Consider the following 13,690-nt stretch of genomic DNA (forward strand, 5'->3'; position numbering starts at 1 on the left):
GGGGAGCTGCGGGGAGCAGGACTCCCTTGGCACACGCGTGCTTGTCCCTCCTTTGTCCCGGGTCACCGCTGCTCTGCAGTCACACGGGTCTTACTCATTGGAATGCACGGGCCCTCTGCTGGCTTTGGTGAGCCCCGTCACGGGGATGCCTGCGTGGCGGCCCCACCCAGGGCAGGCAGGAGGAAGTTGTGGAGGCTGGAGGGGCAGACATGCCCAGCGAGCAGGGCCGTTCCTGCCCTCCCTGGCTTGCTCTGGGCATTCGGCCCACGTTCCTTATCTGTAAACCGCGAGGGCAAGTTTCACTTCCTGGAAGTGCTGTGGAGACTGCTGGTTAGCATCCTACAGTCCTGGGGTACACGCCACTGGACTGGGCCTTTCCCCGTGCCAGCCCACCCATGTGCATCTCCCTCCCCAGCAGAGCAGGGACAACTTTGCATGACCATGGGTCACATGTCCAGCATGACCCAGGGCTGGGCACTGGCAGGTGGAGGGCACTGCTCTCAGCAGGGTCAGCAATGCCGTGATGCAACAGGGCTTCTTGGGCTCTGTGAGCCCTACGTTTGCTCCAGGGCTCAGCCTCCTAGACGTCAGACGTGATGGCTCTCGGTGCCAGTGTGTAGGACCAGGAGCAGGCGCCTGACAGGCCAGAAGTTCACATGCTCCTGGCCCCAGGAGATGTCATGATTAAAAGAACCTAACCCTTCCTAAACTAGGACTAAGGGTCCTAGGACTGGAGCTCTGAAACCTGCAGATAATAATCAGGGAAATCAGAACTTCCCAGCAGGGGACCTGGCTCAGAGCCCATCTGCAGAGGCTGCGCGTCTGCATGGGCACACAGCAGTTTACTGAGTGACTTCCCCGGACCTTTCCAGAACCTGGCAGATTCCAATCAGAGGGAAAAACTGCCAGGTGAGGTCAACCCCACTCTGGCCCCGTGGAGAACGCAGCTCAGAGCCACCTCCTAAGGGCTCCTGCGTCTTCACAGGGGCACACCACCTTTCTGGCTAGTCTTGAACTTCCTGAGATGCAGAGGAAGTTCAAGAATGCAGCAAGCGACAAGGCTGTTTAAGGAACGGGGAGGGAGGCCCGCCCGAGACAGCAGGGTGAGGAGAGAGGCACGCCGGGTCTGGGCGCAGGCCACCGAGGCAGCACACACACAGGTGTCCCTGTGACCTGTGCCCACTGCTCCCAACAGGCTGTCTCCTCAGAGTGGCCACCACAAGGCCCGGCAGCAGCCCCTGGTCTAGCTGAGCTGTGTTCCTGCTGTCGTGCAGCCGGAACTGACCAGGGGACTTGGTGCTACAGAAAGAGGGTTCTCTGTGCATTAAGTCTTGGACTTTTAAGGAAAACAGGCCTGTGGAAATGTCTGAGGGGCAGTTCCTCCTCAGTTCACCCTCTTCATGTCTGTTCTGATGACAAAAACGTGAGCCACTTTGAGGAAGCTTTTATATTTTACTTTCTTCGTATGAAAACTATCAGAGTGACAATAAGCAGCGGAGCCTTCTGGGAATTGTCTTTAAGCTAGGTATTTTGCACAACTCTGTTAGTGAAAAAGTGGATTTAAGAGAGTAACTCAATAACCAAGCCCCAGGTGTGCAGCGTACATATGAGGCTGATAGCAAGCCTGCATTTTGAACTTGAACTTGGTGAGGGTTTTCTGCATGCCGCTTAATATCTAAATGTCGTCTTTGGGACTAGAAGATCAATAGACTTTCAAAAACAATGATTTATTACCTCTATATTGAGGCTTTATCATGTCATCACTCCATAAAAAAATAGAGATTTTCCAGGAATGCCTTTTGTAGGAATTGAAGATTAGGGTTTGAACTGCAAACATCTTGGCAGAGTAAATTCACAATTTTGTGGCATGACTGGTAAATTATGTCTACACTAAAATTATTTTTTAAAAGCATCTTAATCACATCGACTCCAGAGTTACACTAGTCAACAAATCATTTCTTGAAAGGGCAAGAGTGTGATGGAATGGGAAGAAATGGATGGGGGCAGGAGCCTGGATCCTGCTGCAGGCCCCTCCCCAGGCCCACTGCTCTCTGAGCCTACCTGACTTTACTTCCAGGAGCGGGGGCTGGTTCAGGAGCTCAGCTCCCAGCACCTGCTGTGATCACTGCAAGGACAGGTGTGGATTTCCTAATCACACTTGTTAAGGAACGTGGTTGTCTAAGAATCCAAGTTCTCGGGCCAGCAATGGGCAGATGCTCAGTAAGAACGGGTGCAGAAAAGGAGGGACGCACAGGTAGAGCCCTGAAGCCACCCTGGTGCCCTGACCAGGTGTGCCCAGCACACAGCAGCCCCTGCACATGAGTTTGAGGCCATCAGACTGCTCATGGGCTTGTGGCATGGCCTTTGACTAGAGCTATGCCAGGCCCACTGTGTGCTCCGCAGCCAGGCAAGCCGGGGACAGTCCAGGGCAGGAGGAGGCCTGCCAGGGAGGGACCTGCCTCAGCTGCTGTGCCTGGCACACCGCTGTTACCATGAGCCCCTCCCGAGGAGCAGGGCTGGGCACAGAGGGGAGCTGGGCAGGGTGTCTGAGGAGCCTGGCTGGTCTGCAGACAACACGCCTCCTTCCCCGAGCACCAGGCTGAACGCCCCAGGCCCCAGGGAGGCAGAGTTCGGGAGCGAGGAGGGAGCGGAGCCAGCACCCCCAGAGCACAGGGCACTGCCCGTGGCCATTGCACAGAGGTCCTGCGGGCAGCCGCCTGGCTCCCGGCATCTCCAGAGCAATCGCTGCCCCTCGGAAGGTGAGGGCGGCCTCGATTACAAGATGCCTGCACCCAGCACACCATCACCATGACAAGTCTTGGTTAAATACGTTGAAACATCCGACAGCTCCGGGGGAGGCGTCTTCTGTGAATCAGATCCTTTTTTCAAAGTCCTTGTGCTGGGAACAGAACACTCTCCTGAAAGCTCTGTCGCAGTGCTGCTGAAAAAGGGACCTCCCGGACAGGTCACTGCACACAGCCTCTGGTGCTGCTGTGACCAGCGGTGCCAGGTGACCTGCAGCTGCACAGGGGCATGGCGGGTTCCGGCTGTGGTTGGGGCTGCCACGTGGGGTGAGGTGCAGGTGTACCGGCTGGGAGGAGGGAAGGGTGGCTCTCCTGCCCTTCTCTGCCCATCACCACCTTCTGCATCTCCCCGTCACACAGGTGGTCTCTGACCTCTGGTGGTTCTGGTATGATTCGTGGTTTTCTGCTGGTGTGCGAGTCACACAACCACTGTGTTCAATCGAAGCAGAGTCCCCTAGGTGACACAAGATGCCCCCTCCTTAGGTCGGGACAGGCTGTGGTGGAGGCCTCTGCCAGCGGCAGGCTCCTGGAGGCCTCCTGAGTGTGTTCCAGGGGGGTAGATGGCTCTGCGGCTCGGGAGGTCACCTACAGCATCTGCACTTCTCATGTCCCATTCTGTGAAATGCACATAATTCACCATGAGACCATCACAGCAGAGACTGAGAACTGGAGGTAAAGTGGCTGGGACTTCTTCCAAGAGGAAGACCGGGAAACACTGGGATTTGGAAGAACAGGACTGTTACCCTCAGAGCCACCTCCTGATGGAGGACCGTGGGTCCTGAAATGTAGCTCAGTGGCAGGAGGTCCGGCACACAGCTCTCTGGGTGGAGCCCAGGGTAAAAGCTTCACATTCTTCTACGTGTGTGGTGGACAGCAAGCGAAGGCTGAGCTTGGAACACAGGACTCGGTGAGATGGCCATATCACATTCAACCACCAGAAGAGCAGCTTTTGGCTTGGTTTGTTTTTGTTTGAAATAAACAACATTTTGTCCAGGTTTCAATCTCCCCTTGTATTAAAATTAACTTGAAGTTCCTACAGCTTGCTTTATCCCCGTGCTGCCTCTCTCTAAATTCCTCACTCAGTAGCCCACATCCCCCATCACCTGGACGTGCCATGTCTTCCATGTCCCACCTCCCCTTCATGTAATGACTAGCTTTTAATATCTGCTTTAATCCCTCTCAGCACACATAAGTGTTGGCACAAGAACCCAGTGGCAGGAGGAAAGACTCTTCACCTGCTCACAGAGCCACAAAGCCTCTCACACAGCAGCAAGACCCAGGGGCATGTGCACTTCGTCTGCCTCCACAGTACCACGCCTCTCTGCACTTCAGGGAGGAAATGCAGCCGAGTCTTGAGATATTCCAAGGTCACTATGTTTTCAAACATCTGAAAGAACTAGAATAAAACAACCCAAACACCCTGTCCCCATGTCCCACCTTCCACACACACACATGCAAGAACCCTAACCCTAAACCATGAAGGATCTTTTTGTTTATTTTATTAGTAACCCACCTAAGTTACCTGATTTTTAAGCAACAATTTACACTGAGGAAATCATGTCTCAATTGCTTTGAGGGTTTCTGATCAGCAGAGAACAGATTCAGACACACAACTTCTGAAAACTCCAGGCTCTTGCTACGCGTCAGTTGGATAATGGTGATTAGCGGAATCCGCCTACCTATTCCTGCCACTGATATTAGGACAAAGGGCTCCGGTAGGAATTTGGGTGAATAAAACCTTTTAACAGTTCCCCAGCATGTCAGTGCACTATGGGTCATTCTCACCCCTTCCAACAAAATGGGGACAAAGAGAACCCTGGAGAAGAGGGCCACACTTCTCAACACCGCACAGGGAGGGACGCCTGGGAACAGGCGAAGGAGGCGGCTTCAGGAAGGACAGTGTCCATAGGATGCACCGGAGACCAGCAAGAGCCGTGAGGGTGGCTAGAGAGGTGCCCTGGGAGATCCCAGGGAGCCACCAGGAGAGTGCAGGCTGCAGACCAGGAGCGCTCCCCGGGGGCACGGGTCGCCACTCAGACACTGCCGGGCATGCCTTCTCAGCCAGAGCAAGCCCCCTCCAGAAGTCCTGCACACTCTGCGAATGTCTGCCCTGGGCAGTGTATCTGTGGACTTCTAAGCTATCAGCTCTTTGAGGGTACGAACTGCATCTGGTTTCTCTTGACTCACCTTGAGGTGCACAGCATGGTATGCGTACGGCAAAGACAGGTGGGGAATTGTCTGGAAGGGGCTGGCATGTGCTCTAGATGGCTAATTTTGGCTTCTATAGCAGGTCTAGAGAACATGCTGACTTCCAGCTGCACGAGAAACTGAGTGAGGAGTACGAGAAGCTAAATATTCCTCGTCAGTTACAGCAGCACCCACGGGCAGGAAATAAAATGCTATTCTCCAAACGTGGAGAAAGGATCAAAAATAAGTGATACAGACAAAAATATACTGCCAACATAAAACTTTGCATCAATGAGTCACTCTTTCCACATACGTGCAGTTTACTGCTGAAGCATACAGGGTCTCTTGAGCACACAAAGCAGGTGTCGGCGGGTGAGCTGTGTGAGCCTGCACACAGACGGGCCCTCGCTACCCACTCCTACTTGGGTCAGAGGCTCTGAGTTGACTGGGGAGCCCACTAACATACATATTCCCGGGCCCAGTGTCCAAAGCCCCGCCTCTGGCATACCCGTGGTGCGGAATGCCAGAGGCGGGGCTTTGGACTCGGATTTGATGAGAATTATGAGAGATGTGTGCAGGTGCCTGCAGACCACCCAACAGAAGCATGAGCCAGCTGATCCCGTTGAGAGAACTGGACACCTCAGTGGGATGGACGGCCAGGCAGGAGCTTCACCTGGGGGCTGGGTATCCTGCTACCAAGCCAGTCCGCCCCCTGTTAGGCTCCTGAACTGGCCCAGGCATGCATGTTCTGTGCCTGTTTGACCTCCTGTGTTTGGGGTTTTCTGATCAGATACCAGGTGGAAACAGGCAGAGCTCGCGGGAGGTGCTCCCTGGGTGTGGGCTGGTGTCTCCTTGGAGGGCCCCCTGCATCTGCATGCTGTTGCTGGAGAGGCTGTCCTGGGACTCTGACCCTTCCCAGTTCTGGAGGAGACACCGTCAGCTGACACTCCAGAAGGTGGGGATGTGCCCAACAGTGTCACCGTGCTGCCCCTTGCTGAAGCCCTGCAGCACCCACACCGTGAGGACACACAGCACAGGACAACACTGAATTCCTGTGCTAATAATGTTAGGTTCAGCATCCGAAATCAAGCCCAAACACTGCTTCCCTGCTGTTACCTCTGCCCAATTCTGCCTCGAGATTCTGTGGTGGGTGCAGGCAGAGGGATGGACACGTAGCTCAATGGAATGAATGGACAACCCAGGAGACCCTCAAAACTGCGGCAATGATTTTTGAGAATGGTGCAGAAGGAATCCAGAGAGGCAAGGAGTCTCTCCAGCAAGCAGTCCCCTAGCCACTGGACATTCATTGGCCGAGAGAGAAACACAAGACAAGCCAAACCTCAATCTAAACTTCATGTGTGAAACAAAAATTAATCCCAAATGGATCACAGGCTTATGTGATCCTATGAGGGGGTGGAACAGAAGAAAATGTTCCGGGCCTGAAGCTAGGTGAGGCGTTCCGAGACTCCATGTCAATCACAGTCCACAAAAGAGAAATTAATAAAGAGAAACACATCAAAATGAAAATCCTCTTCTGTGCAGAAGGCCCGCTGCTGGAGAGGGTGGAGAGAAACTGAAGTGGTGGGACGCCACTGCAGCCGCCGGGCTGGTGACCAGAAGACATGCAGACCCAAGCTAGGGCCAGCCGTCGAAAAGCCACGGTCCAATGAGAAAACAGGCAAAAGAGAGCAGCAGTCCTCACTGACGAGCTCTGAGGCGGTGATGCAGGAGATGGCCCTGTACCCCAGCCCTGGGGACACGCACCCCCCAGAGCACCTGACACCCTGCAGTGCAGCAGGAACACCAAAGGGGGATGGCCGTAGAGATAGGGTCACTCAGGACCTCCAGTGGGACCTACAGCCACTCAGGAAAGCGCCAGTGGTTTCTTAAGAAGTCACACACGTGCTATCATGTGGAGCGGCAATGGCCCTCTTGGGAAACTATCTCCAAGAAGTGAAAACCACACTGTCACAAAAGCTTTCACAAATGTTCATAGCGGCTTCATGTGCAGGAACCAAAGCTGGAGACAGTGCCCTTCAAAGGGAGAAGGTTGAACAAATGTGGCCTTCCATCGGGGAGCACTGCGGGGCGGTGAGAAGGAACGGCCTGAGCTTCAGCTGCACTCAGCAGCGGGCGAGTGGCCAGGGCACCTCCGTGCGAGGGAGAAGCCAACCTCCGGAGGGCCTGTGTATTTCCAGCATTTTCCAGAGGATGACGCTTAGGGAGGAGAGTGGAGGGATTGGTGAGGATGGGAGGATACGGGGGGGGGGGGCTCTCTGCACAGGCACCGTGGCCGACCTTGCTTGTGTTGGCTGTCAGATTCTGCGCTGATGGCGAAGAGACACAGAACCACACGCACGTGAAAGTGGTGAGGCCTAGGTTGCGGAGGTGATGGCTGCATCCTGCTGTCTCCAGCCGCGAGGCGATGCGCTCTGGGGAGGGCAGGTGGAGGACGGAGTCGCTGACCTCCTTCTTGCAGCCGCGTGTGCATCTGCAGCTCCCTGGACACAGTTCTCACGTGGCTTCCGTGATCTCTCCCCTGCTGCAGACCAGGTGCTGCCCAGGGGGTAGGCGCACTCAGGGGGGAAGCTGCTAGGACTGGGGAGGGCCCTGCCCAGCCTGTCCAGGCTGCTTCACGGAGCATTTGTCCTGCTTCCCCTCCCACCCCTGGTGCAGCTCTTCACTGCCTCTCCTCCAGTGCGTGGCACAGACAGAACGTAAACTTCTTGTCAGTGCGACACACGTGAAAAAGTATCTGATTGCTGTTTTATTTATTTTTTAGAACCAGAAATTGAACCCGGTACCTCATCCATGCTACACAAGCACTCTACCACCAAGCCCCATTTATGTTATTTTGAGACAAGAGTCTTGCTTGGTTGCTCAGACTGGCCTTGAACTTGGGACTCCTCCTGTCTTCGGAGTACCTGGGATTACAGGTGTGCACCACAGCACCTGGCATGCTGCTTTTTTTTTTTTCTTAGTCTTTATTGGTGCATTATTGTCACACCTAGTACTGGGTCTGTCTGATTTTGTGCCTGCACATATCAGGATTTGGTCAACCTCATTCCCCCTGGCATGCTGTTCTGATTTTTACTTCTCTGAGTGCAGACGGGTTGAGGTTTGTTAGGTACTATATTAGTCCATTGGGCTTTCTTTCCTGAACCACAGAACCTGTTCAGCTACATGTTTACTCTGGGGCAGCCTGTTGTACATTACTGACTTTTTGAAAGTTTTGTATATTCAGACACTCTCGCCTTGGCCTATCTTTAGACTCCTGCCTGTTTTTATAAGGGTGCCTCAGAGCTACTTGGTGCTGTACAGGGAGCCCAGGATGAAGCCACTTTCAGAACCACAGCTTCCTAGTTTCATCATCGCTAGTTTCATCCATGCCAGCTGTGGACCCTGCATCCCCAGTCATCACTGTGGCCATGGCAGGAGGTCCTGCCTGTGGACAGCAGCCTCCTCCGCAACCATCCTTGCTGTCCTGCAGACTGTGGGCCTGCCCATGGCCCTCCACAGCAGCGGCCGCTCCACTGCAATAAACTGGGAATAAAGATCCACTGGTTCTGGTTTTCTGACTGAAGTCTTCCTACTAGGGGTTTGGACAGTTAACCCTGCCCAGGAAAACATCCCTGCTGCCCGTGTGCCATCTCTGCTCTGGGGCATTGGGCTCCCTGGAAGGTTGCCTCTTCCGTCTCACAAGTGCCCGCCCCCTTCAGTGCATTAATGGGTCAACAGAAGTGTCTTGCTGCTTATTTAAAATTGCACTGTTATTGGAATGCTTTTTTCCCTTTTTTCTTGACAACAAAGGTAGCTAAGGAGGGATGACAACAGGGACAGACGACAATTCCCTCGTGGTCAAGACGCTCTGAAAAGGAAGCATGTTCTATTGGATGTGGTCACGTCTTAGGGTGGAATTTGTAAAAGAGAAACGCAGGGGACCTTGCAAGGTGTCCTCTCACTGAGGCCAGGCAGGGCAGCACTGGAGCTATGGAAGTCTCCCTGGACTGAGTGCTGTCTCTTGTCAGCTGAGTGCCCCTAAGGCAACGGACTTCACCCCCGGGCTTCGGTTTCCTGGTCAGTCGAGACCAGGCTATTAATAGAGTGGTGACCTCAGATGAGAGCCTTGGAGGGCAATTATGACAATTAAATGAAATGACAAACAGCTCTCAGAAGCTCCTGGCTGTTGTCAGTGACTGGGAGATGCTACCTGGTACTCTAACAGGCCTAGGGCCCACTGTTAAGCTGAAGCATGACATGTTTTAAGGAACCCAGAATGAACTAGAATTCGCAAAAAATAGCCTTCAGTGAATGCTTAAAAATTCAGGCAGAAGAAGGAAATTCACAGAAGGATGCATCCCTGTTCCTTTGGCTTCTGTGGATACTTAATCTGTGTACACACCTGTTTCCACCATGAACAAAAGCGAAACACGGGCCTTCAAAACCACGGCAGAGCCACGAACACCAGATCTAAAACAAGCACCAAACACCTTCTCTTCTTTGGGCAGAAATACATGACTGTAGGAAGATTTTCAAAGTGAATTTGAACCAAAGAGTTTTTGTTTAACCCCAAGTTAATGGCAGTGATCATTTTAAAAAAGTTAAATCATTGGGAGTTGCGGTACCAACATTCCCCATCATTTGTAACTGAATTCTTTGCCTCAGGTTTTGCTTACCCCCATTTAAAAAAATCAGCCCAAGGATGTGAGATTCCCTGGGCTTGTGGACACCTGCTCCACTAGGCTGTGGGCACCTTTACAGGGCTCTGTCATCACTACAGGTGTGTGGCTCTGTCCCAGGCTCTCAGCTGAGTTTTGCTCCCCAGGACCCCAACCTTAAGGGAGGCACCCACATCACTGGTAGGCACCTGCCAGGAAGCCACTGGGCAGGGGTAAGCCTCAAACAGAACCGTCTTGGGACCAATCTGTAGCCTTCTGCAAAATGCTCCCTCAGCTCGGCAGGATAAAATTTGCAACAAACCTAAGTCTTAAATGGGTTGCTACCAAAGCTCCCTTCCTTCGAAAAATTTCCTAGCCAGGTGTCCTGTGGTCAGAACAGGCAGGAGCCTGCCCTGAACCGTGTCTCTCTCCCACCACCCTAAGTCATGGCCGGCTCAGCCCCTTTCACCAAGGCACCGCCTTGTGAAGTTCACAAGCTACACCAGCACTGCTCCCAGCCCAAGAGTAGGAGCCAGAACTCTGGTCCTGCCAGGCCCACAGGCATCCCGAAAGGCGCAGAGTGATAGAGAATGACCACAGAATAGCAGGTGGATGTGGGGCCACCTGAAACCTGGCCATCCTGCTGTCAAGCCCAGGAGGGTGCCGAGGGAAGGCTGAGAGCACTGGACCACGGCACCAGAGCAGCAGGTGCCAGCTGCAGGTGTGCCCAGGAAGGCTGCCGGGCAGCACAGGCCAGGCTCAGGGGCAGAAGACAGCCCAGCGGGAGGCGGAAGCCAGGACCCAGGCGCTTGTCTCCGCCCTCATTGCTCAAAGGGAAACTGCTTCTCCTTGGGGGGAAGGGCGGGAGCCAGGATGTCCAGGGGCCACAGGTGTGTCCTTAAGAGGCACTGGCTGGAAAGGACCCCCAGCCCACCCCTCCCCTGCCCACTACACCCCTTCTCCGCAAGGAGGGAGGCCTCTTGGGACCGTTGTCACCTCCCACCCCTAAACTCCTCCCCTATCTCCCGCCGCCACCCCTAGGTCAGCGCTGCTTCAGGGACCGGGGGTCCCCAGGCCTGGCTGGAGACCTCTCCGGAATCGCCTCGGCTTCCAGTCCCCTTCTCTGTGAACTGGCGTCGACACCTGCGACCACCTGCAGAGGTCGTGATCAGGGGGTAGGGTCGTGCAGTCTCCAAGACCTCGGAGCTGCTACCTGCCCCGCCACCTGCGCAGCTGCCCAGGTGAGCCCCGCTCGCCCCGGGCCGGGAGAGGGACCTGGAGTCTGGCCGCGGGGACAGCGCGCCCCTCCCCCCACCGCCGCACCTCGGGGAGCCGGGCTCGGGTCCGCCTAGGGCTCCGCGGTGCCCGCTCCGAGGGCTTGAGACCAAGGCTCCAGGGCCGCCCCGCCCGTCCGGGAGGATCACCCACCGGTGCTGTGCTCGCGCTCCAACCCGAGGGTCGCCGCGGGTTCCAGGAGGCCGTGCTCCCCGCCGGGCCCGGCGTGCTGCTCCGGGCGCCAAGCGCGGGCAGCGCAGGCAGCGCGGGCAGCCTGGGGCCGCTGGGCCGCGGGCGCTGCCTTCCGGGGTCGCGAGCCACGGGCCACGGGCCGCGGGCCGCGGGCCGCGGGGGCCGAGGCTGTTCTCGCTGGCGCGCGGCGGCGGTGACTGACGGCGGCTGCTCCGAGGCGCTGGCGCGCCCCGCTTCCCCGCCCCGCCTCCCCGGCTTCCTGCGAGCCAGGTAGACGCCCGCTGACGCCAGCCGCGCCGCCCCACCTGGACGCCCGCGCTGGGCGCCACCCGCGCCCCCGAGGTCTTCCGGCTGGCGCAACTCCGGGGACGCGCGGGGACCCCGGCACAGGGCGAGCCCTCGGGGCCGCGGCTTTGCCCGCACCGCTTTGCGATCTGAACCGCTGCTCACTGGACTTTTGGCCTCTGATACCTGCCCAACCCAGACCGCGCCAGATGGCCGAGATGCCAGGTGTAACTCCCTGCCTCGTGTCACAGCAGGACACCGAGGTGAACGCAGAGTCTGGCCCCGTCCACCCTCCCCACGCGGTCCAGCGAACATGATTGATTGACTGCAGGGACTTGCTTACAGTGAGGATGGTGGACAAGGACCTGAAGGGACGGACACGCTGTGTGTGGTTCCTACAGAGCTGCCACTTGCTGCACCTGCGCAGGAATCAGTATCACCCTGGTGCTCCCTGGAGGGCTGGAGGGCCCACGGTTGGCGTCAATGAGGTGGGCAAAGAAAGTCCACTAAAACAGAGACCCAGAAGGGCCAGTGCAAGAGAACCCTGTTCCTCAGAGCTGCTTGGATGTGTCTCCCCCACCCTGTCGCTGACAGGAAGCCAGCTGTTGGAATATCACCCTCCGGAGCACTCCATTCCTGGAGCCACAGGTCTGGGGCTCCACCAGCCTCTCCCTGGAGGTGAAAAGCAGCAGGTGGGCAGATGCTGGAGGAGACCCTGGCATGCTTCATGACTCAAAGCCCCTGTGAGGGAAGTGGTTGGCCCTTCAGGAGGCAGCTGGGGCCTAGAAGCCTCTTTATAAAGAAGAAGAGCAGGACACCTTCACTGTGTCCCCTGGGCCAGCTGCTAGGAGGCAGAACATCCTGCTTCCATGTGGTTTGGGCTGCTGCCTCACACCGTTCTCAAAGACCAGAGGGTCTAGCAATGTGTACCTGGCATTCCTAAGATAAATGTTTCCATAATCATATAAAAACACTTAATCTGGTCCTTTTCTCAGAAAAGGTGTCTGAAAGAGAAGGACACAAGTGGGCTGTGGGAATTCAAAGTTGGAAGTGGGGAGTGTCAGGGAAAAGCATGTGGTTATGCTAAAGGTCAACTTCGTTTCCAATTTTCTTGCCATGTGATCTCACGCTCATTTTAAGTGAAGGATAAACTGGTGGTAGTCAGATGCGCACTGAGCTGCTCAGCGCAGCGATGTACACCCAGCAAGCTCCCAGATGTCCTAACTCTGGCATTTTTAAGAGAGCCATGCTGCAGTCACGGGCTCTTACTGTGCTCTGACCACCAGAGGGCAGGAACGTGGCCTCAGGGCTCCTCACTAGCAAAGTGTTCTGTGCTGACGTACACTCAAGAGGTTTTGTTGAGTTGAACTGAAAATTACCCAAGCTAAAGGAAGTTAATTAATCTAAATAATTTCCAGTGGACTTCAGAGTTTTGAGTTTTCTTTTTCTCATCAATGAATTTATGTTAATAAACATATTTTGATTACAAAAGGACTCCATTTCCATTCCTGGTCAACACTTAGCTGGGGGTTTTCACACAGCAGATAATCCGCCTGTGGTTGAGGGTCGGTTGTTTCACCACACAGTAGATAACTGGCAGGCTCTCGTATGGCACTACATGCAAGAGAATCAGGCAAGTGAATTTCAGGAACTACAGCATAAGAAAGAAGTCCCTAATACAGTGTGATCAGCACTGCATAACCAAGCTGTGTTTCAAGTATCCTGCTCAGTGACTAAATCCCACAGCATGGCCTTTGCAGGGGTGACAGGGTGATGAGCCACCGGCCTGTGGCTGGGAAGGAGCCCTACGGGACAGCCCAGGGGCAGAGCAGAGCAGGGATTGAGGTGCTGAGGACTCTATTTCATACAAGTGGATAAATGTCAGGTTAACAACAGTCCAGAGCCATCTGGCTGTGAAGGCCAGCCCAGAAAGTCCCAGAGGGAGACCCAGAAGAGGCCTCTGGGAGTCAGCCAGAGGTCATCCCTGAGGGCATGTGGGCCATCGGAGGGGCTCAGCAGCCAGAGGAGGAGTGGAGAAGCCCTGAGGGTGGGCAGCCGAGCCCTGGCTGTGCGGGGTCTGCTGGTCTCCATCTGCTTCTTTCCCAGGTGCCCGGATCTGCCTCTGCTGGTGCCCGGATGCCACGGCCTTCCCCCCAGCATGGCTCTCTGGAGTGTGTCCCTAGCGGTGGAAGCCTGTTCCTCCTGAGAACCATCACCGCTGTGGGCTGAACTGTGTCCCCTAAAGTCCTGTAAAAACATACCGCCGGTGAACAGGACCTTGCAGTCAAG

The 13,690-nt window shown here is 55.4% G+C and overlaps 1 protein-coding gene across 6 annotated transcripts in view; it reads right to left on the minus strand.

Annotated features, from left to right (window-relative positions):
- Positions 1-12,799, minus strand: part of MBP (myelin basic protein) — a 106,270-nt gene extending 93,471 nt beyond the window's left edge. The window contains exon 1 of one of the 6 annotated variants that reach the window (XM_081263457.1): positions 11,078-12,799. The gene's annotated coding sequence lies outside the window, so the exon portion shown is untranslated. The remainder of the gene's footprint in view (positions 1-11,077) is intronic. The other 5 variants (XM_081263455.1, XM_081263460.1, XM_081263459.1 and 2 more) reach the window with 5 other exon arrangements.
- Positions 12,800-13,690: the final 891 nt, after the last annotated feature.

The sequence above is a fragment of the Spermophilus citellus genome (assembly GCF_964194105.1).
Source record: "Spermophilus citellus genome assembly, chromosome: 12".
Lineage (NCBI taxonomy): Eukaryota > Metazoa > Chordata > Mammalia > Rodentia > Sciuridae > Spermophilus > Spermophilus citellus.